At 45.7% G+C, this 21,299-nt stretch overlaps 12 non-coding genes across 12 annotated transcripts; all 12 read left to right on the forward strand.

The window, feature by feature from the left end:
• Nucleotides 1–1,094: 1,094 nt before the first annotated feature.
• On the forward strand, nucleotides 1,095–1,166 carry TRNAG-UCC (transfer RNA glycine (anticodon UCC)). The gene has a single exon. It is a non-coding gene; the product is annotated as a tRNA-Gly (tRNA).
• Nucleotides 1,167–2,687: 1,521 nt separating this feature from the next.
• On the forward strand, nucleotides 2,688–2,759 carry TRNAG-UCC (transfer RNA glycine (anticodon UCC)). The gene has a single exon. It is a non-coding gene; the product is annotated as a tRNA-Gly (tRNA).
• Nucleotides 2,760–4,269: 1,510 nt separating this feature from the next.
• Nucleotides 4,270–4,341, forward strand: TRNAG-UCC (transfer RNA glycine (anticodon UCC)). Its single transcript has one exon. It is a non-coding gene; the product is annotated as a tRNA-Gly (tRNA).
• Nucleotides 4,342–5,862: 1,521 nt separating this feature from the next.
• TRNAG-UCC (transfer RNA glycine (anticodon UCC)) lies at nucleotides 5,863–5,934 on the forward strand. Its single transcript has one exon. It is a non-coding gene; the product is annotated as a tRNA-Gly (tRNA).
• Nucleotides 5,935–7,455: 1,521 nt separating this feature from the next.
• Nucleotides 7,456–7,527, forward strand: TRNAG-UCC (transfer RNA glycine (anticodon UCC)). Its single transcript has one exon. It is a non-coding gene; the product is annotated as a tRNA-Gly (tRNA).
• Nucleotides 7,528–9,037: 1,510 nt separating this feature from the next.
• Nucleotides 9,038–9,109, forward strand: TRNAG-UCC (transfer RNA glycine (anticodon UCC)). The gene has a single exon. It is a non-coding gene; the product is annotated as a tRNA-Gly (tRNA).
• A 3,103-nt stretch (nucleotides 9,110–12,212) lies between these two features.
• TRNAG-UCC (transfer RNA glycine (anticodon UCC)) lies at nucleotides 12,213–12,284 on the forward strand. The gene has a single exon. It is a non-coding gene; the product is annotated as a tRNA-Gly (tRNA).
• A 1,521-nt stretch (nucleotides 12,285–13,805) lies between these two features.
• TRNAG-UCC (transfer RNA glycine (anticodon UCC)) lies at nucleotides 13,806–13,877 on the forward strand. Its single transcript has one exon. It is a non-coding gene; the product is annotated as a tRNA-Gly (tRNA).
• A 1,510-nt stretch (nucleotides 13,878–15,387) lies between these two features.
• Nucleotides 15,388–15,459, forward strand: TRNAG-UCC (transfer RNA glycine (anticodon UCC)). Its single transcript has one exon. It is a non-coding gene; the product is annotated as a tRNA-Gly (tRNA).
• Nucleotides 15,460–16,980: 1,521 nt separating this feature from the next.
• Nucleotides 16,981–17,052, forward strand: TRNAG-UCC (transfer RNA glycine (anticodon UCC)). Its single transcript has one exon. It is a non-coding gene; the product is annotated as a tRNA-Gly (tRNA).
• A 1,521-nt stretch (nucleotides 17,053–18,573) lies between these two features.
• TRNAG-UCC (transfer RNA glycine (anticodon UCC)) lies at nucleotides 18,574–18,645 on the forward strand. Its single transcript has one exon. It is a non-coding gene; the product is annotated as a tRNA-Gly (tRNA).
• Nucleotides 18,646–20,155: 1,510 nt separating this feature from the next.
• Nucleotides 20,156–20,227, forward strand: TRNAG-UCC (transfer RNA glycine (anticodon UCC)). Its single transcript has one exon. It is a non-coding gene; the product is annotated as a tRNA-Gly (tRNA).
• The last annotated feature ends 1,072 nt before the right edge of the window (nucleotides 20,228–21,299 follow it).

The raw sequence follows: 21,299 nt of genomic DNA on the forward strand, positions 1-21,299 counted from the left end.
CTCAGAAAAATGTTTTATCAGAGGGCAAGTTGAGAGGACTCCAAGTGCCAGATTTCCACGGAAAGAGCCTCTCACTGCAGCTGGAAGGTTGGATACTTCAAATTGGCATAGTTTCCTGTCCAGCGTCCTCTCACGTCCCGAACGCTCCCAAACGCTCAAAAGCCTCACACCGGGCAAGCCCTCACCGGGTAGATTTCTGGCTCCCAGGTAAAGCCAAATCCTGAGTATGCTAGTGCTAGGATCACAGAGAAAGGACAGGGACAGAGAGCTGCTGTCTTGGTAAAGGCCTGAAACGGCTAATTCCTAAGAGGGTCTGCACTTTCAGTTATGACTGAATGTGAGTGGGGAAGATGAAGATTTTCTGTACCCAGCATACCTTGCGATGTGCTTAGGCAAATGAGGAGAGAGCCCCACCAATCCCTTGCCACTCCGCTGAAAGCTCCTCCTCTGCATAAAGAGAGCACTTTCACAAGGGAGCAGAGTGGCGCAGCGTAAGCGTGCTGGGCCCATAACCCAGAGGTCGATGGATCGAAACCATCCTCTGCTAATATTGCTTGATTTTTCTTCCTAGGACTAATCTGTCATTTCCACCCTGCCAGCAAGGAAAAGCGCAGGCTTGTGCTAGCTATGTGAGAAAAGACTTCTCAACTATCTGTCTCTGCTGTAAATCAAGAGAGTGATCGTCAAAGGATCAACCCTATACTTTGAAAGTAAAGATACCCAATTAGAAGCATAAATGACAGGTGGGACCTTCACACGTTTTTCGGGGCATGCTTTGAATTTCATTCTTCCCTTTTTGTTCTGCTTTTATCAATCTCCTATGCATTTCATGGAATTTACTCCCTTTCTCTTCGCTGCTTTGCTTCCGATGCTGCCCATATGCTCATTTCCACTATTTGTACTGCTGCTTTCCATTTCTTCTCTTCTGCACAGCTTTGTCCTTGGTTTCAATCCCCAGTTCTTTACCCTCTGCAAGACTATTTCTACTGCTTTTCATGTTGGAATCCACACCAAATGCACCATTGGAACGGGTGCAAGATTGCCACTGCACTCGGCGTTGTAACATCTGGAACCTAGAGGACACACATCAGAGGGCGTTGGTGGTATAGTGGTGAGCATAGCTGCCTTCCAAGCAGTTGACCCGGGTTCGATTCCCGGCCAACGCAGTGCAAATATTTATATATTCTCCAAGCAGGATATATTTTAATGCAACATGTCACAAAACTGAAATATCAGAAACAGAATAATCAGCCGTTATATAAAAAAATAAACAAACACGTAGGTAGAAATCTCGATCGCCTCATCTGCTACATTCATTGTCCCAATATATGCTATTTTCCATAAAGCACTCAGCACTCACATGTGCTGATAATAAATATTTTGCTGGGGGCAGGCAATGAAAGGGCTGAGCCCCGACCAGACATTATAACCCCAGCATCCCTATTTTAAAAAGCATTTATAGGCGATATCTAGCCTCTGAAAATAATAGGCAAGATCCACCGATAAATCTGGCAAAAGTCCCCAAGATTTTGTGCATACTTGTGCTCTCACCTGAATGCAGCGCCACCTTGTAACCATCGGATGTAACTGCGGCTCAGAAAAATGTTTTATCAGAGGGCGAGTTGAGAGGACTCCAAGTGCCAGATTTCCACGGAAAGAGCCTCTCACTGCAGCTGGAAGGTTGGATACTTCAAATTGGCATAGTTTCCTGTCCAGCGTCCTCTCACGTCCCGAACGCTCCCAAACGCTCAAAAGCCTGACACCGGGCAAGCCCTCACCGGGTAGATCTCTGGCTCCCAGGTAAAGCCAAATCCTGAGTATGCTAGTGCTAGGATCACAGAGAAAGGACAGGGACAGAGAGCTGCTGTCTTGGTAAAGGCCTGAAACGGCTAATTCCTAAGAGGGTCTGCACTTTCAGTTATGACTGAATGTGAGTGGGGAAGATGAAGATTTTCTGTACCCAGCATACCTTGCGATGTGCTTAGGCAAATGAGGAGAGAGCCCCACCAATCCCTTGCCACTCCGCTGAAAGCTCCTCCTCTGCATAAAGAGAGCACTTTCACAAGGGAGCAGAGTGGCGCAGCGTAAGCGTGCTGGGCCCATAACCCAGAGGTCGATGGATCGAAACCATCCTCTGCTAATATTGCTTGATTTTTCTTCCTAGGACTAATCTGTCATTTCCACCCTGCCAGCAAGGAAAAGCGCAGGCTTGTGCTAGCTATGTGAGAAAAGACTTCTCAACTATCTGTCTCTGCTGTAAATCAAGAGAGTGATCGTCAAAGGATCAACCCTATACTTTGAAAGTAAAGATACCCAATTAGAAGCATAAATGACAGGTTGGACCTTCACACGTTTTTCGGGGCATGCTTTGAATTTCATTCTTCCCTTTTTGTTCTGCTTTTATCAATCTCCTATGCATTTCATGGAATTTACTCCCTTTCTCTTCGCTGCTTTGCTTCCGATGCTGCCCATATGCTCATTTCCACTATTTGTACTGCTGCTTTCCATTTCTTCTCTTCTGCACAGCTTTGTCCTTGGTTTCAATCCCCAGTTCTTTACCCTCTGCAAGACAATTTCTACTGCTTTTCATGTTGGAATCCACACCAAATGCACCATTGGAACGGGTGCAAGATTGCCACTGCACTCGGCGTTGTAACATCTGGAACCTAGAGGACACACATCAGAGGGCGTTGGTGGTATAGTGGTGAGCATAGCTGCCTTCCAAGCAGTTGACCCGGGTTCGATTCCCGGCCAACGCAGTGCAAATATTTATATATTCTCCAAGCAGGATATATTTTAATGCAACATGTCACAAAACTGAAATATCAGAAACAGAATAATCAGCCGTTATATAAAAAAATAAACAAACACGTAGGTAGACATCTCGATCGCCTCATCTGCTACATTCATTGTCCCAATATATGCTATTTTCCATAAAGCACTCAGCACTCACATGTGCTGATAATAAATATTTTGCTGGGGGCAGGCAATGAAAGGGCTGAGCCCCGACCAGACATTATAACCCCAGCATCCCTATTTTAAAAAGCATTTATAGGCGATATCTAGCCTCTGAAAATAATAGGCAAGATCCACCGATAAATCTGGCAAAAGTCCCCAAGATTTTGTGCATACTTGTGCTCTCACCTGAATGCAGCGCCACCTTGTAACCATCGGATGTAACTGAGGCTCAGAAAAATGTTTTATCAGAGGGCAAGTTGAGAGGACTCCAAGTGCCAGATTTCCACGGAAAGAGCCTCTCACTGCAGCTGGAAGGTTGGATACTTCAAATTGGCATAGTTTCCTGTCCAGCGTCCTCTCACGTCCCGAACGCTCCCAAACGCTCAAAAGCCTCGCCCTCACCGGGTAGATCTCTGGCTCCCAGGTAAAGCCAAATCCTGAGTATGCTAGTGCTAGGATCACAGAGAAAGGACAGGGACAGAGAGCTGCTGTCTTGGTAAAGGCCTGAAACGGCTAATTCCTAAGAGGGTCTGCACTTTCAGTTATGACTGAATGTGAGTGGGGAAGATGAAGATTTTCTGTACCCAGCATACCTTGCGATGTGCTTAGGCAAATGAGGAGAGAGCCCCACCAATCCCTTGCCACTCCGCTGAAAGCTCCTCCTCTGCATAAAGAGAGCACTTTCACAAGGGAGCAGAGTGGCGCAGCGGAAGCGTGCTGGGCCCATAACCCAGAGGTCGATGGATCGAAACCATCCTCTGCTAATATTGCTTGATTTTTCTTCCTAGGACTAATCTGTCATTTCCACCCTGCCAGCAAGGAAAAGCACAGGCTTGTGCTAGCTATGTGAGAAAAGACTTCTCAACTATCTGTCTCTGCTGTAAATCAAGAGAGTGATCGTCAAAGGATCAACCCTATACTTTGAAAGTAAAGATACCCAATTAGAAGCATAAATGACAGGTGGGACCTTCACACGTTTTTCGGGGCATGCTTTGAATTTCATTCTTCCCTTTTTGTTCTGCTTTTATCAATCTTCTATGCATTTCATGGAATTTACTCCCTTTCTCTTCGCTGCTTTGCTTCCGATGCTGCCCATATGCTCATTTCCACTATTTGTACTGCTGCTTTCCATTTCTTCTCTTCTGCACAGCTTTGTCCTTGGTTTCAATCCCCAGTTCTTTACCCTCTGCAAGACAATTTCTACTGCTTTTCATGTTGGAATCCACACCAAATGCACCATTGGAACGGGTGCAAGATTGCCACTGCACTTGGCGTTGTAACATCTGGAACCTAGAGGACACACTTCAGAGGGCGTTGGTGGTATAGTGGTGAGCATAGCTGCCTTCCAAGCAGTTGACCCGGGTTCGATTCCCGGCCAACGCAGTGCAAATATTTATATATTCTCCAAGCAGGATATATTTTAATGCAACATGTCACAAAACTGAAATATCAGAAACAGAATAATCAGCCGTTATATAAAAAAATAAACAAACACGTAGGTAGACATCTCGATCGCCTCATCTGCTACATTCATTGTCCCAATATATGCTATTTTCCATAAAGCACTCAGCACTCACATGTGCTGATAATAAATATTTTGCTGGGGGCAGGCAATGAAAGGGCTGAGCCCCGACCAGACATTATAACCCCAGCATCCCTATTTTAAAAAGCATTTATAGGCGATATCTAGCCTCTGAAAATAATAGGCAAGATCCACCGATAAATCTGGCAAAAGTCCCCAAGATTTTGTGCATACTTGTGCTCTCACCTGAATGCAGCGCCACCTTGTAACCATCGGATGTAACTGCGGCTCAGAAAAATGTTTTATCAGAGGGCAAGTTGAGAGGACTCCAAGTGCCAGATTTCCACGGAAAGAGCCTCTCACTGCAGCTGGAAGGTTGGATACTTCAAATTGGCATAGTTTCCTGTCCAGCGTCCTCTCACGTCCCGAACGCTCCCAAACGCTCAAAAGCCTCACACCGGGCAAGCCCTCACCGGGTAGATCTCTGGCTCCCAGGTAAAGCCAAATCCTGAGTATGCTAGTGCTAGGATCACAGAGAAAGGACAGGGACAGAGAACTGCTGTCTTGGTAAAGGCCTGAAACGGCTAATTCCTAAGAGGGTCTGCACTTTCAGTTATGACTGAATGTGAGTGGGGAAGATGAAGATTTTCTGTACCCAGCATACCTTGCGATGTGCTTAGGCAAATGAGGAGAGAGCCCCACCAATCCCTTGCCACTCCGCTGAAAGCTCCTCCTCTGCATAAAGAGAGCACTTTCACAAGGGAGCAGAGTGGCGCAGCGTAAGCGTGCTGGGCCCATAACCCAGAGGTCGATGGATCGAAACCATCCTCTGCTAATATTGCTTGATTTTTCTTCCTAGGACTAATCTGTCATTTCCACCCTGCCAGCAAGGAAAAGCGCAGGCTTGTGCTAGCTATGTGAGAAAAGACTTCTCAACTATCTGTCTCTGCTGTAAATCAAGAGAGTGATCGTCAAAGGATCAACCCTATACTTTGAAAGTAAAGATACCCAATTAGAAGCATAAATGACAGGTGGGACCTTCACACGTTTTTCGGGGCATGCTTTGAATTTAATTCTTCCCTTTTTGTTCTGCTTTTATCAATCTCCTATGCATTTCATGGAATTTACTCCCTTTCTCTTCGCTGCTTTGCTTCCGATGCTGCCCATATGCTCATTTCCACTATTTGTACTGCTGCTTTCCATTTCTTCTCTTCTGCACAGCTTTGTCCTTGGTTTCAATCCCCAGTTCTTTACCCTCTGCAAGACAATTTCTACTGCTTTTCATGTTGGAATCCACACCAAATGCACCATTGGAACGGGTGCAAGATTGCCACTGCACTCGGCGTTGTAACATCTGGAACCTAGAGGACACACATCAGAGGGCGTTGGTGGTATAGTGGTGAGCATAGCTGCCTTCCAAGCAGTTGACCCGGGTTCGATTCCCGGCCAACGCAGTACAAATATTTATATATTCTCCAAGCAGGATATATTTTAATGCAACATGTCACAAAACTGAAATATCAGAAACAGAATAATCAGCCGTTATATAAAAAAATAAACAAACACGTAGGTAGACATCTCGATCGCCTCATCTGCTACATTCATTGTCCCAATATATGCTATTTTCCATAAAGCACTCAGCACTCACATGTGCTGATAATAAATATTTTGCTGGGGGCAGGCAATGAAAGGGCTGAGCCCCGACCAGACATTATAACCCCAGCATCCCTATTTTAAAAAGCATTTATAGGCGATATCTAGCCTCTGAAAATAATAGGCAAGATCCACCGATAAATCTGGCAAAAGTCCCCAAGATTTTGTGCATACTTGTGCTCTCACCTGAATGCAGCGCCACCTTGTAACCATCGGATGTAACTGCGGCTCAGAAAAATGTTTTATCAGAGGGCAAGTTGAGAGGACTCCAAGTGCCAGATTTCCACGGAAAGAGCCTCTCACTGCAGCTGGAAGGTTGGATACTTCAAATTGGCATAGTTTCCTGTCCAGCGTCCTCTCACGTCCCGAACGCTCCCAAACGCTCAAAAGCCTCACACCGGGCAAGCCCTCACCGGGTAGATCTCTGGCTCCCAGGTAAAGCCAAATCCTGAGTATGCTAGTGCTAGGATCACAGAGAAAGGACAGGGACAGAGAGCTGCTGTCTTGGTAAAGGCCTGAAACGGCTAATTCCTAAGAGGGTCTGCACTTTCAGTTATGACTGAATGTGAGTGGGGAAGATGAAGATTTTCTGTACCCAGCATACCTTGCGATGTGCTTAGGCAAATGAGGAGAGAGCCCCACCAATCCCTTGCCACTCCGCTGAAAGCTCCTCCTCTGCATAAAGAGAGCACCTTCAAAAGGGAGCAGAGTGGCGCAGCGGAAGCGTGCTGGGCCCATAACCCAGAGGTCGATGGATCGAAACCATCCTCTGCTAATATTGCTTGATTTTTCTTCCTAGGACTAATCTGTCATTTCCACCCTGCCAGCAAGGAAAAGCGCAGGCTTGTGCTAGCTATGTGAGAAAAGACTTCTCAACTATCTGTCTCTGCTGTAAATCAAGAGAGTGATCGTCAAAGGATCAACCCTATACTTTGAAAGTAAAGATACCCAATTAGAAGCATAAATGACAGGTGGGACCTTCACACGTTTTTCGGGGCATGCTTTGAATTTCATTCTTCCCTTTTTGTTCTGCTTTTATCAATCTCCTATGCATTTCATGGAATTTACTCCCTTTCTCTTCGCTGCTTTGCTTCCGATGCTGCCCATATGCTCATTTCCACTATTTGTACTGCTGCTTTCCATTTCTTCTCTTCTGCACAGCTTTGTCCTTGGTTTCAATCCCCAGTTCTTTACCCTCTGCAAGACAATTTCTACTGCTTTTCATGTTGGAATCCACACCAAATGCACCATTGGAACGGGTGCAAGATTGCCACTGCACTCGGCGTTGTAACATCTGGAACCTAGAGGACACACATCAGAGGGCGTTGGTGGTATAGTGGTGAGCATAGCTGCCTTCCAAGCAGTTGACCCGGGTTCGATTCCCGGCCAACGCAGTGCAAATATTTATATATTCTCCAAGCAGGATATATTTTAATGCAACATGTCACAAAACTGAAATATCAGAAACAGAATAATCAGCCGTTATATAAAAAAATAAACAAACACGTAGGTAGACATCTCGATCGCCTCATCTGCTACATTCATTGTCCCAATATATGCTATTTTCCATAAAGCACTCAGCACTCACATGTGCTGATAATAAATATTTTGCTGGGGGCAGGCAATGAAAGGGCTGAGCCCCGACCAGACATTATAACCCCAGCATCCCTATTTTAAAAAGCATTTATAGGCGATATCTAGCCTCTGAAAATAATAGGCAAGATCCACCGATAAATCTGGCAAAAGTCCCCAAGATTTTGTGCATACTTGTGCTCTCACCTGAATGCAGCGCCACCTTGTAACCATCGGATGTAACTGAGGCTCAGAAAAATGTTTTATCAGAGGGCAAGTTGAGAGGACTCCAAGTGCCAGATTTCCACGGAAAGAGCCTCTCACTGCAGCTTGAAGGTTGGATACTTCAAATTGGCATAGTTTCCTGTCCAGCGTCCTCTCACGTCCCGAACGCTCCCAAACGCTCAAAAGCCTCGCCCTCACCGGGTAGATCTCTGGCTCCCAGGTAAAGCCAAATCCTGAGTATGCTAGTGCTAGGATCACAGAGAAAGGACAGGGACAGAGAGCTGCTGTCTTGGTAAAGGCCTGAAACGGCTAATTCCTAAGAGGGTCTGCACTTTCAGTTATGACTGAATGTGAGTGGGGAAGATGAAGATTTTCTGTACCCAGCATACCTTGCGATGTGCTTAGGCAAATGAGGAGAGAGCCCCACCAATCCCTTGCCACTCCGCTGAAAGCTCCTCCTCTGCATAAAGAGAGCACTTTCACAAGGGAGCAGAGTGGCGCAGCGGAAGCGTGCTGGGCCCATAACCCAGAGGTCGATGGATCGAAACCATCCTCTGCTAATATTGCTTGATTTTTCTTCCTAGGACTAATCTGTCATTTCCACCCTGCCAGCAAGGAAAAGCGCAGGCTTGTGCTAGCTATGTGAGAAAAGACTTCTCAACTATCTGTCTCTGCTGTAAATCAAGAGAGTGATCGTCAAAGGATCAACCCTATACTTTGAAAGTAAAGATACCCAATTAGAAGCATAAATGACAGGTGGGACCTTCACACGTTTTTCGGGGCATGCTTTGAATTTCATTCTTCCCTTTTTGTTCTGCTTTTATCAATCTTCTATGCATTTCATGGAATTTACTCCCTTTCTCTTCGCTGCTTTGCTTCCGATGCTGCCCATATGCTCATTTCCACTATTTGTACTGCTGCTTTCCATTTCTTCTCTTCTGCACAGCTTTGTCCTTGGTTTCAATCCCCAGTTCTTTACCCTCTGCAAGACAATTTCTACTGCTTTTCATGTTGGAATCCACACCAAATGCACCATTGGAACGGGTGCAAGATTGCCACTGCACTTGGCGTTGTAACATCTGGAACCTAGAGGACACACTTCAGAGGGCGTTGGTGGTATAGTGGTGAGCATAGCTGCCTTCCAAGCAGTTGACCCGGGTTCGATTCCCGGCCAACGCAGTGCAAATATTTATATATTCTCCAAGCAGGATATATTTTAATGCAACATGTCACAAAACTGAAATATCAGAAACAGAATAATCAGCCGTTATATAAAAAAATAAACAAACACGTAGGTAGACATCTCGATCGCCTCATCTGCTACATTCATTGTCCCAATATATGCTATTTTCCATAAAGCACTCAGCACTCACATGTGCTGATAATAAATATTTTGCTGGGGGCAGGCAATGAAAGGGCTGAGCCCCGACCAGACATTATAACCCCAGCATCCCTATTTTAAAAAGCATTTATAGGCGATATCTAGCCTCTGAAAATAATAGGCAAGATCCACCGATAAATCTGGCAAAAGTCCCCAAGATTTTGTGCATACTTGTGCTCTCACCTGAATGCAGCGCCACCTTGTAACCATCGGATGTAACTGCGGCTCAGAAAAATGTTTTATCAGAGGGCAAGTTGAGAGGACTCCAAGTGCCAGATTTCCACGGAAAGAGCCTCTCACTGCAGCTGGAAGGTTGGATACTTCAAATTGGCATAGTTTCCTGTCCAGCGTCCTCTCACGTCCCGAACGCTCCCAAACGCTCAAAAGCCTCGCCCTCACCGGGTAGATCTCTGGCTCCCAGGTAAAGCCAAATCCTGAGTATGCTAGTGCTAGGATCACAGAGAAAGGACAGGGACAGAGAACTGCTGTCTTGGTAAAGGCCTGAAACGGCTAATTCCTAAGAGGGTCTGCACTTTCAGTTATGACTGAATGTGAGTGGGGAAGATGAAGATTTTCTGTACCCAGCATACCTTGTGATGTACTTAGGCAAATGAGGAGAGAGCCCCACCAATCCCTTGCCACTCCGCTGAAAGCTCCTCCTCTGCATAAAGAGAGCACTTTCACAAGGGAGCAGAGTGGCGCAGCGTAAGCGTGCTGGGCCCATAACCCAGAGGTCGATGGATCGAAACCATCCTCTGCTAATATTGCTTGATTTTTCTTCCTAGGACTAATCTGTCATTTCCACCCTGCCAGCAAGGAAAAGCGCAGGCTTGTGCTAGCTATGTGAGAAAAGACTTCTCAACTATCTGTCTCTGCTGTAAATCAAGAGAGTGATCGTCAAAGGATCAACCCTATACTTTGAAAGTAAAGATACCCAATTAGAAGCATAAATGACAGGTGGGACCTTCACACGTTTTTCGGGGCATGCTTTGAATTTCATTCTTCCCTTTTTGTTCTGCTTTTATCAATCTCCTATGCATTTCATGGAATTTACTCCCTTTCTCTTCGCTGCTTTGCTTCCGATGCTGCCCATATGCTCATTTCCACTATTTGTACTGCTGCTTTCCATTTCTTCTCTTCTGCACAGCTTTGTCCTTGGTTTCAATCCCCAGTTCTTTACCCTCTGCAAGACAATTTCTACTGCTTTTCATGTTGGTATCCACACCAAATGCACCATTGGAACGGGTGCAAGATTGCCACTGCACTCGGCGTTGTAACATCTGGAACCTAGAGGACACACATCAGAGGGCCTTGGTGGTATAGTGGTGAGCATAGCTGCCTTCCAAGCAGTTGACCCGGGTTCGATTCCCGGCCAACGCAGTACAAATATTTATATATTCTCCAAGCAGGATATATTTTAATGCAACATGTCACAAAACTGAAATATCAGAAACAGAATAATCAGCCGTTATATAAAAAAATAAACAAACACGTAGGTAGACATCTCGATCGCCTCATCTGCTACATTCATTGTCCCAATATATGCTATTTTCCATAAAGCACTCAGCACTCACATGTGCTGATAATAAATATTTTGCTGGGGGCAGGCAATGAAAGGGCTGAGCCCCGACCAGACATTATAACCCCAGCATCCCTATTTTAAAAAGCATTTATAGGCGATATCTAGCCTCTGAAAATAATAGGCAAGATCCACCGATAAATCTGGCAAAAGTCCCCAAGATTTTGTGCATACTTGTGCTCTCACCTGAATGCAGCGCCACCTTGTAACCATCGGATGTAACTGCGGCTCAGAAAAATGTTTTATCAGAGGGCAAGTTGAGAGGACTCCAAGTGCCAGATTTCCACGGAAAGAGCCTCTCACTGCAGCTGGAAGGTTGGATACTTCAAATTGGCATAGTTTCCTGTCCAGCGTCCTCTCACGTCCCGAACGCTCCCAAACGCTCAAAAGCCTCACACCGGGCAAGCCCTCACCGGGTAGATTTCTGGCTCCCAGGTAAAGCCAAATCCTGAGTATGCTAGTGCTAGGATCACAGAGAAAGGACAGGGACAAAGAGCTGCTGTCTTGGTAAAGGCCTGAAACGGCTAATTCCTAAGAGGGTCTGCACTTTCAGTTATGACTGAATGTGAGTGGGGAAGATGAAGATTTTCTGTACCCAGCATACCTTGCGATGTGCTTAGGCAAATGAGGAGAGAGCCCCACCAATCCCTTGCCACTCCGCTGAAAGCTCCTCCTCTGCATAAAGAGAGCACTTTCACAAGGGAGCAGAGTGGCGCAGCGTAAGCGTGCTGGGCCCATAACCCAGAGGTCGATGGATCGAAACCATCCTCTGCTAATATTGCTTGATTTTTCTTCCTAGGACTAATCTGTCATTTCCACCCTGCCAGCAAGGAAAAGCGCAGGCTTGTGCTAGCTATGTGAGAAAAGACTTCTCAACTATCTGTCTCTGCTGTAAATCAAGAGAGTGATCGTCAAAGGATCAACCCTATACTTTGAAAGTAAAGATACCCAATTAGAAGCATAAATGACAGGTGGGACCTTCACACGTTTTTCGGGGCATGCTTTGAATTTCATTCTTCCCTTTTTGTTCTGCTTTTATCAATCTCCTATGCATTTCATGGAATTTACTCCCTTTCTCTTCGCTGCTTTGCTTCCGATGCTGCCCATATGCTCATTTCCACTATTTGTACTGCTGCTTTCCATTTCTTCTCTTCTGCACAGCTTTGTCCTTGGTTTCAATCCCCAGTTCTTTACCCTCTGCAAGACTATTTCTACTGCTTTTCATGTTGGAATCCACACCAAATGCACCATTGGAACGGGTGCAAGATTGCCACTGCACTCGGCGTTGTAACATCTGGAACCTAGAGGACACACATCAGAGGGCGTTGGTGGTATAGTGGTGAGCATAGCTGCCTTCCAAGCAGTTGACCCGGGTTCGATTCCCGGCCAACGCAGTGCAAATATTTATATATTCTCCAAGCAGGATATATTTTAATGCAACATGTCACAAAACTGAAATATCAGAAACAGAATAATCAGCCGTTATATAAAAAAATAAACAAACACGTAGGTAGAAATCTCGATCGCCTCATCTGCTACATTCATTGTCCCAATATATGCTATTTTCCATAAAGCACTCAGCACTCACATGTGCTGATAATAAATATTTTGCTGGGGGCAGGCAATGAAAGGGCTGAGCCCCGACCAGACATTATAACCCCAGCATCCCTATTTTAAAAAGCATTTATAGGCGATATCTAGCCTCTGAAAATAATAGGCAAGATCCACCGATAAATCTGGCAAAAGTCCCCAAGATTTTGTGCATACTTGTGCTCTCACCTGAATGCAGCGCCACCTTGTAACCATCGGATGTAACTGCGGCTCAGAAAAATGTTTTATCAGAGGGCGAGTTGAGAGGACTCCAAGTGCCAGATTTCCACGGAAAGAGCCTCTCACTGCAGCTGGAAGGTTGGATACTTCAAATTGGCATAGTTTCCTGTCCAGCGTCCTCTCACGTCCCGAACGCTCCCAAACGCTCAAAAGCCTGACACCGGGCAAGCCCTCACCGGGTAGATCTCTGGCTCCCAGGTAAAGCCAAATCCTGAGTATGCTAGTGCTAGGATCACAGAGAAAGGACAGGGACAGAGAGCTGCTGTCTTGGTAAAGGCCTGAAACGGCTAATTCCTAAGAGGGTCTGCACTTTCAGTTATGACTGAATGTGAGTGGGGAAGATGAAGATTTTCTGTACCCAGCATACCTTGCGATGTGCTTAGGCAAATGAGGAGAGAGCCCCACCAATCCCTTGCCACTCCGCTGAAAGCTCCTCCTCTGCATAAAGAGAGCACTTTCACAAGGGAGCAGAGTGGCGCAGCGTAAGCGTGCTGGGCCCATAACCCAGAGGTCGATGGATCGAAACCATCCTCTGCTAATATTGCTTGATTTTTCTTCCTAGGACTAATCTGTCATTTCCACCCTGCCAGCAAGGAAAAGCGCAGGCTTGTGCTAGCTATGTGAGAAAAGACTTCTCAACTATCTGTCTCTGCTGTAAATCAAGAGAGTGATCGTCAAAGGATCAACCCTATACTTTGAAAGTAAAGATACCCAATTAGAAGCATAAATGACAGGTTGGACCTTCACACGTTTTTCGGGGCATGCTTTGAATTTCATTCTTCCCTTTTTGTTCTGCTTTTATCAATCTCCTATGCATTTCATGGAATTTACTCCCTTTCTCTTCGCTGCTTTGCTTCCGATGCTGCCCATATGCTCATTTCCACTATTTGTACTGCTGCTTTCCATTTCTTCTCTTCTGCACAGCTTTGTCCTTGGTTTCAATCCCCAGTTCTTTACCCTCTGCAAGACAATTTCTACTGCTTTTCATGTTGGAATCCACACCAAATGCACCATTGGAACGGGTGCAAGATTGCCACTGCACTCGGCGTTGTAACATCTGGAACCTAGAGGACACACATCTTAGGGCGTTGGTGGTATAGTGGTGAGCATAGCTGCCTTCCAAGCAGTTGACCCGGGTTCGATTCCCGGCCAACGCAGTGCAAATATTTATATATTCTCCAAGCAGGATATATTTTAATGCAACATGTCACAAAACTGAAATATCAGAAACAGAATAATCAGCCGTTATATAAAAAAATAAACAAACACGTAGGTAGACATCTCGATCGCCTCATCTGCTACATTCATTGTCCCAATATATGCTATTTTCCATAAAGCACTCAGCACTCACATGTGCTGATAATAAATATTTTGCTGGGGGCAGGCAATGAAAGGGCTGAGCCCCGACCAGACATTATAACCCCAGCATCCCTATTTTAAAAAGCATTTATAGGCGATATCTAGCCTCTGAAAATAATAGGCAAGATCCACCGATAAATCTGGCAAAAGTCCCCAAGATTTTGTGCATACTTGTGCTCTCACCTGAATGCAGCGCCACCTTGTAACCATCGGATGTAACTGAGGCTCAGAAAAATGTTTTATCAGAGGGCAAGTTGAGAGGACTCCAAGTGCCAGATTTCCACGGAAAGAGCCTCTCACTGCAGCTGGAAGGTTGGATACTTCAAATTGGCATAGTTTCCTGTCCAGCGTCCTCTCACGTCCCGAACGCTCCCAAACGCTCAAAAGCCTCGCCCTCACCGGGTAGATCTCTGGCTCCCAGGTAAAGCCAAATCCTGAGTATGCTAGTGCTAGGATCACAGAGAAAGGACAGGGACAGAGAGCTGCTGTCTTGGTAAAGGCCTGAAACGGCTAATTCCTAAGAGGGTCTGCACTTTCAGTTATGACTGAATGTGAGTGGGGAAGATGAAGATTTTCTGTACCCAGCATACCTTGCGATGTGCTTAGGCAAATGAGGAGAGAGCCCCACCAATCCCTTGCCACTCCGCTGAAAGCTCCTCCTCTGCATAAAGAGAGCACTTTCACAAGGGAGCAGAGTGGCGCAGCGGAAGCGTGCTGGGCCCATAACCCAGAGGTCGATGGATCGAAACCATCCTCTGCTAATATTGCTTGATTTTTCTTCCTAGGACTAATCTGTCATTTCCACCCTGCCAGCAAGGAAAAGCACAGGCTTGTGCTAGCTATGTGAGAAAAGACTTCTCAACTATCTGTCTCTGCTGTAAATCAAGAGAGTGATCGTCAAAGGATCAACCCGATACTTTGAAAGTAAAGATACCCAATTAGAAGCATAAATGACAGGTGGGACCTTCACACGTTTTTCGGGGCATGCTTTGAATTTCATTCTTCCCTTTTTGTTCTGCTTTTATCAATCTTCTATGCATTTCATGGAATTTACTCCCTTTCTCTTCGCTGCTTTGCTTCCGATGCTGCCCATATGCTCATTTCCACTATTTGTACTGCTGCTTTCCATTTCTTCTCTTCTGCACAGCTTTGTCCTTGGTTTCAATCCCCAGTTCTTTACCCTCTGCAAGACAATTTCTACTGCTTTTCATGTTGGAATCCACACCAAATGCACCATTGGAACGGGTGCAAGATTGCCACTGCACTTGGCGTTGTAACATCTGGAACCTAGAGGACACACTTCAGAGGGCGTTGGTGGTATAGTGGTGAGCATAGCTGCCTTCCAAGCAGTTGACCCGGGTTCGATTCCCGGCCAACGCAGTGCAAATATTTATATATTCTCCAAGCAGGATATATTTTAATGCAACATGTCACAAAACTGAAATATCAGAAACAGAATAATCAGCCGTTATATAAAAAAATAAACAAACACGTAGGTAGACATCTCGATCGCCTCATCTGCTACATTCATTGTCCCAATATATGCTATTTTCCATAAAGCACTCAGCACTCACATGTGCTGATAATAAATATTTTGCTGGGGGCAGGCAATGAAAGGGCTGAGCCCCGACCAGACATTATAACCCCAGCATCCCTATTTTAAAAAGCATTTATAGGCGATATCTAGCCTCTGAAAATAATAGGCAAGATCCACCGATAAATCTGGCAAAAGTCCCCAAGATTTTGTGCATACTTGTGCTCTCACCTGAATGCAGCGCCACCTTGTAACCATCGGATGTAACTGCGGCTCAGAAAAATGTTTTATCAGAGGGCAAGTTGAGAGGACTCCAAGTGCCAGATTTCCACGGAAATAGCCTCTCACTGCAGCTGGAAGGTTGGATACTTCAAATTGGCATAGTTTCCTGTCCAGCGTCCTCTCACGTCCCGAACGCTCCCAAACGCTCAAAAGCCTCACACCGGGCAAGCCCTCACCGGGTAGATCTCTGGCTCCCAGGTAAAGCCAAATCCTGAGTATGCTAGTGCTAGGATCACAGAGAAAGGACAGGGACAGAGAACTGCTGTCTTGGTAAAGGCCTGAAACGGCTAATTCCTAAGAGGGTCTGCACTTTCAGTTATGACTGAATGTGAGTGGGGAAGATGAAGATTTTCTGTACCCAGCATACCTTGCGATGTGCTTAGGCAAATGAGGAGAGAGCCCCACCAATCCCTTGCCACTCCGCTGAAAGCTCCTCCTCTGCATAAAGAGAGCACTTTCACAAGGGAGCAGAGTGGCGCAGCGTAAGCGTGCTGGGCCCATAACCCAGAGGTCGATGGATCGAAACCATCCTCTGCTAATATTGCTTGATTTTTCTTCCTAGGACTAATCTGTCATTTCCACCCTGCCAGCAAGGAAAAGCGCAGGCTTGTGCTAGCTATGTGAGAAAAGACTTCTCAACTATCTGTCTCTGCTGTAAATCAAGAGAGTGATCGTCAAAGGATCAACCCTATACTTTGAAAGTAAAGATACCCAATTAGAAGCATAAATGACAGGTGGGACCTTCACACGTTTTTCGGGGCATGCTTTGAATTTAATTCTTCCCTTTTTGTTCTGCTTTTATCAATCTCCTATGCATTTCATGGAATTTACTCCCTTTCTCTTCGCTGCTTTGCTTCCGATGCTGCCCATATGCTCATTTCCACTATTTGTACTGCTGCTTTCCATTTCTTCTCTTCTGCACAGCTTTGTCCTTGGTTTCAATCCCCAGTTCTTTACCCTCTGCAAGACAATTTCTACTGCTTTTCATGTTGGAATCCACACCAAATGCACCATTGGAACGGGTGCAAGATTGCCACTGCACTCGGCGTTGTAACATCTGGAACCTAGAGGACACACATCAGAGGGCGTTGGTGGTATAGTGGTGAGCATAGCTGCCTTCCAAGCAGTTGACCCGGGTTCGATTCCCGGCCAACGCAGTACAAATATTTATATATTCTCCAAGCAGGATATATTTTAATGCAACATGTCACAAAACTGAAATATCAGAAACAGAATAATCAGCCGTTATATAAAAAAATAAACAAACACGTAGGTAGACATCTCGATCGCCTCATCTGCTACATTCATTGTCCCAATATATGCTATTTTCCATAAAGCACTCAGCACTCACATGTGCTGATAATAAATATTTTGCTGGGGGCAGGCAATGAAAGGGCTGAGCCCCGACCAGACATTATAACCCCAGCATCCCTATTTTAAAAAGCATTTATAGGCGATATCTAGCCTCTGAAAATAATAGGCAAGATCCACCGATAAATCTGGCAAAAGTCCCCAAGATTTTGTGCATACTTGTGCTCTCACCTGAATGCAGCGCCACCTTGTAACCATCGGATGTAACTGCGGCTCAGAAAAATGTTTTATCAGAGGGCGAGTTGAGAGGACTCCAAGTGCCAGATTTCCACGGAAAGAGCCTCTCACTGCAGCTGGAAGGTTGGATACTTCAAATTGGCATAGTTTCCTGTCCAGCGTCCTCTCACGTCCCGAACGCTCCCAAACGCTCAAAAGCCTGACACCGGGCAAGCCCTCACCGGGTAGATCTCTGGCTCCCAGGTAAAGCCAAATCCTGAGTATGCTAGTGCTAGGATCACAGAGAAAGGACAGGGACAGAGAGCTGCTGTCTTGGTAAAGGCCTGAAACGGCTAATTCCTAAGAGGGTCTGCACTTTCAGTTATGACTGAATGTGAGTGGGGAAGATGAAGATTTTCTGTACCCAGCATACCTTGCGATGTGCTTAGGCAAATGAGGAGAGAGCCCCACCAATCCCTTGCCACTCCGCTGAAAGCTCCTCCTCTGCATAAAGAGAGCACTTTCACAAGGGAGCAGAGTGGCGCAGCGTAAGCGTGCTGGGCCCATAACCCAGAGGTCGATGGATCGAAACCATCCTCTGCTAATATTGCTTGATTTTTCTTCCTAGGACTAATCTGTCATTTCCACCCTGCCAGCAAGGAAAAGCGCAGGCTTGTGCTAGCTATGTGAGAAAAGACTTCTCAACTATCTGTCTCTGCTGTAAATCAAGAGAGTGATCGTCAAAGGATCAACCCTATACTTTGAAAGTAAAGATACCCAATTAGAAGCATAAATGACAGGTTGGACCTTCACACGTTTTTCGGGGCATGCTTTGAATTTCATTCTTCCCTTTTTGTTCTGCTTTTATCAATCTCCTATGCATTTCATGGAATTTACTCCCTTTCTCTTCGCTGCTTTGCTTCCGATGCTGCCCATATGCTCATTTCCACTATTTGTACTGCTGCTTTCCATTTCTTCTCTTCTGCACAGCTTTGTCCTTGGTTTCAATCCCCAGTTCTTTACCCTCTGCAAGACAATTTCTACTGCTTTTCATGTTGGAATCCACACCAAATGCACCATTGGAACGGGTGCAAGATTGCCACTGCACTCGGCGTTGTAACATCTGGAACCTAGAGGACACACATCAGAGGGCGTTGGTGGTATAGTGGTGAGCATAGCTGCCTTCCAAGCAGTTGACCCGGGTTCGATTCCCGGCCAACGCAGTGCAAATAATTTTATATTCTCCAAGCAGGATATATTTTAATGCAACATGTCACAAAACTGAAATATCAGAAACAGAATAATCAGCCGTTATATAAAAAAATAAACAAACACGTAGGTAGACATCTCGATCGCCTCATCTGCTACATTCATTGTCCCAATATATGCTATTTTCCATAAAGCACTCAGCACTCACATGTGCTGATAATAAATATTTTGCTGGGGGCAGGCAATGAAAGGGCTGAGCCCCGACCAGACATTATAACCCCAGCATCCCTATTTTAAAAAGCATTTATAGGCGATATCTAGCCTCTGAAAATAATAGGCAAGATCCACCGATAAATCTGGCAAAAGTCCCCAAGATTTTGTGCATACTTGTGCTCTCACCTGAATGCAGCGCCACCTTGTAACCATCGGATGTAACTGAGGCTCAGAAAAATGTTTTATCAGAGGGCAAGTTGAGAGGACTCCAAGTGCCAGATTTCCACGGAAAGAGCCTCTCACTGCAGCTGGAAGGTTGGATACTTCAAATTGGCATAGTTTCCTGTCCAGCGTCCTCTCACGTCCCGAACGCTCCCAAACGCTCAAAAGCCTCGCCCTCACCGGGTAGATCTCTGGCTCCCAGGTAAAGCCAAATCCTGAGTATGCTAGTGCTAGGATCACAGAGAAAGGACAGGGACAGAGAGCTGCTGTCTTGGTAAAGGCCTGAAACGGCTAATTCCTAAGAGGGTCTGCACTTTCAGTTATGACTGAATGTGAGTGGGGAAGATGAAGATTTTCTGTACCCAGCATACCTTGCGATGTGCTTAGGCAAATGAGGAGAGAGCCCCACCAATCCCTTGCCACTCCGCTGAAAGCTCCTCCTCTGCATAAAGAGAGCACTTTCACAAGGGAGCAGAGTGGCGCAGCGGAAGCGTGCTGGGCCCATAACCCAGAGGTCGATGGATCGAAACCATCCTCTGCTAATATTGCTTGATTTTTCTTCCTAGGACTAATCTGTCATTTCCACCCTGCCAGCAAGGAAAAGCACAGGCTTGTGCTAGCTATGTGAGAAAAGACTTCTCAACTATCTGTCTCTGCTGTAAATCAAGAGAGTGATCGTCAAAGGATCAACCCTATACTTTGAAAGTAAAGATACCCAATTAGAAGCATAAATGACAGGTGGGACCTTCACACGTTTTTCGGGGCATGCTTTGAATTTCATTCTTCCCTTTTTGTTCTGCTTTTATCAATCTTCTATGCATTTCATGGAATTTACTCCCTTTCTCTTCGCTGCTTTGCTTCCGATGCTGCCCATATGCTCATTTCCACTATTTGTACTGCTGCTTTCCATTTCTTCTCTTCTGCACAGCTTTGTCCTTGGTTTCAATCCCCAGTTCTTTACCCTCTGCAAGACAATTTCTACTGCTTTTCATGTTGGAATCCACACCAAATGCACCATTGGAACGGGTGCAAGATTGCCACTGCACTTGGCGTTGTAACATCTGGAACCTAGAGGACACACTTCAGAGGGCGTTGGTGGTATAGTGGTGAGCATAGCTGCCTTCCAAGCAGTTGACCCGGGTTCGATTCCCGGCCAACGCAGTGCAAATATTTATATATTCTCCAAGCAGGATATATTTTAATGCAACATGTCACAAAACTGAAATATCAGAAACAGAATAATCAGCCGTTATATAAAAAAATAAACAAACACGTAGGTAGACATCTCGATCGCCTCATCTGCTACATTCATTGTCCCAATATATGCTATTTTCCATAAAGCACTCAGCACTCACATGTGCTGATAATAAATATTTTGCTGGGGGCAGGCAATGAAAGGGCTGAGCCCCGACCAGACATTATAACCCCAGCATCCCTATTTTAAAAAGCATTTATAGGCGATATCTAGCCTCTGAAAATAATAGGCAAGATCCACCGATAAATCTGGCAAAAGTCCCCAAGATTTTGTGCATACTTGTGCTCTCACCTGAATGCAGCGCCACCTTGTAACCATCGGATGTAACTGCGGCTCAGAAAAATGTTTTATCAGAGGGCAAGTTGAGAGGACTCCAAGTGCCAGATTTCCACGGAAAGAGCCTCTCACTGCAGCTGGAAGGTTGGATACTTCAAATTGGCATAGTTTCCTGTCCAGCGTCCTCTCACGTCCCGAACGCTCCCAAACGCTCAAAAGCCTCACACCGGGCAAGCCCTCACCGGGTAGATCTCTGGCTCCCAGGTAAAGCCAAATCCTGAGTATGCTAGTGCTAGGATCACAGAGAAAGGACAGGGACAGAGAACTGCTGTCTTGGTAAAGGCCTGAAACGGCTAATTCCTAAGAGGGTCTGCACTTTCAGTTATGACTGAATGTGAGTGGGGAAGATGAAGATTTTCTGTACCCAGCATACCTTGCGATGTGCTTAGGCAAATGAGGAGAGAGCCCCACCAATCCCTTGCCACTCCGCTGAAAGCTCCTCCTCTGCATAAAGAGAGCACTTTCACAAGGGAGCAGAGTGGCGCAGCGTAAGCGTGCTGGGCCCATAACCCAGAGGTCGATGGATCGAAACCATCCTCTGCTAATATTGCTTGATTTTTCTTCCTAGGACTAATCTGTCATTTCCACCCTGCCAGCAAGGAAAAGCGCAGGCTTGTGCTAGCTATGTGAGAAAAGACTTCT

Source organism: Triturus cristatus, chromosome 11 (genome assembly GCF_964204655.1).
Source record: "Triturus cristatus chromosome 11, aTriCri1.1, whole genome shotgun sequence".
Lineage (NCBI taxonomy): Eukaryota > Metazoa > Chordata > Amphibia > Caudata > Salamandridae > Triturus > Triturus cristatus.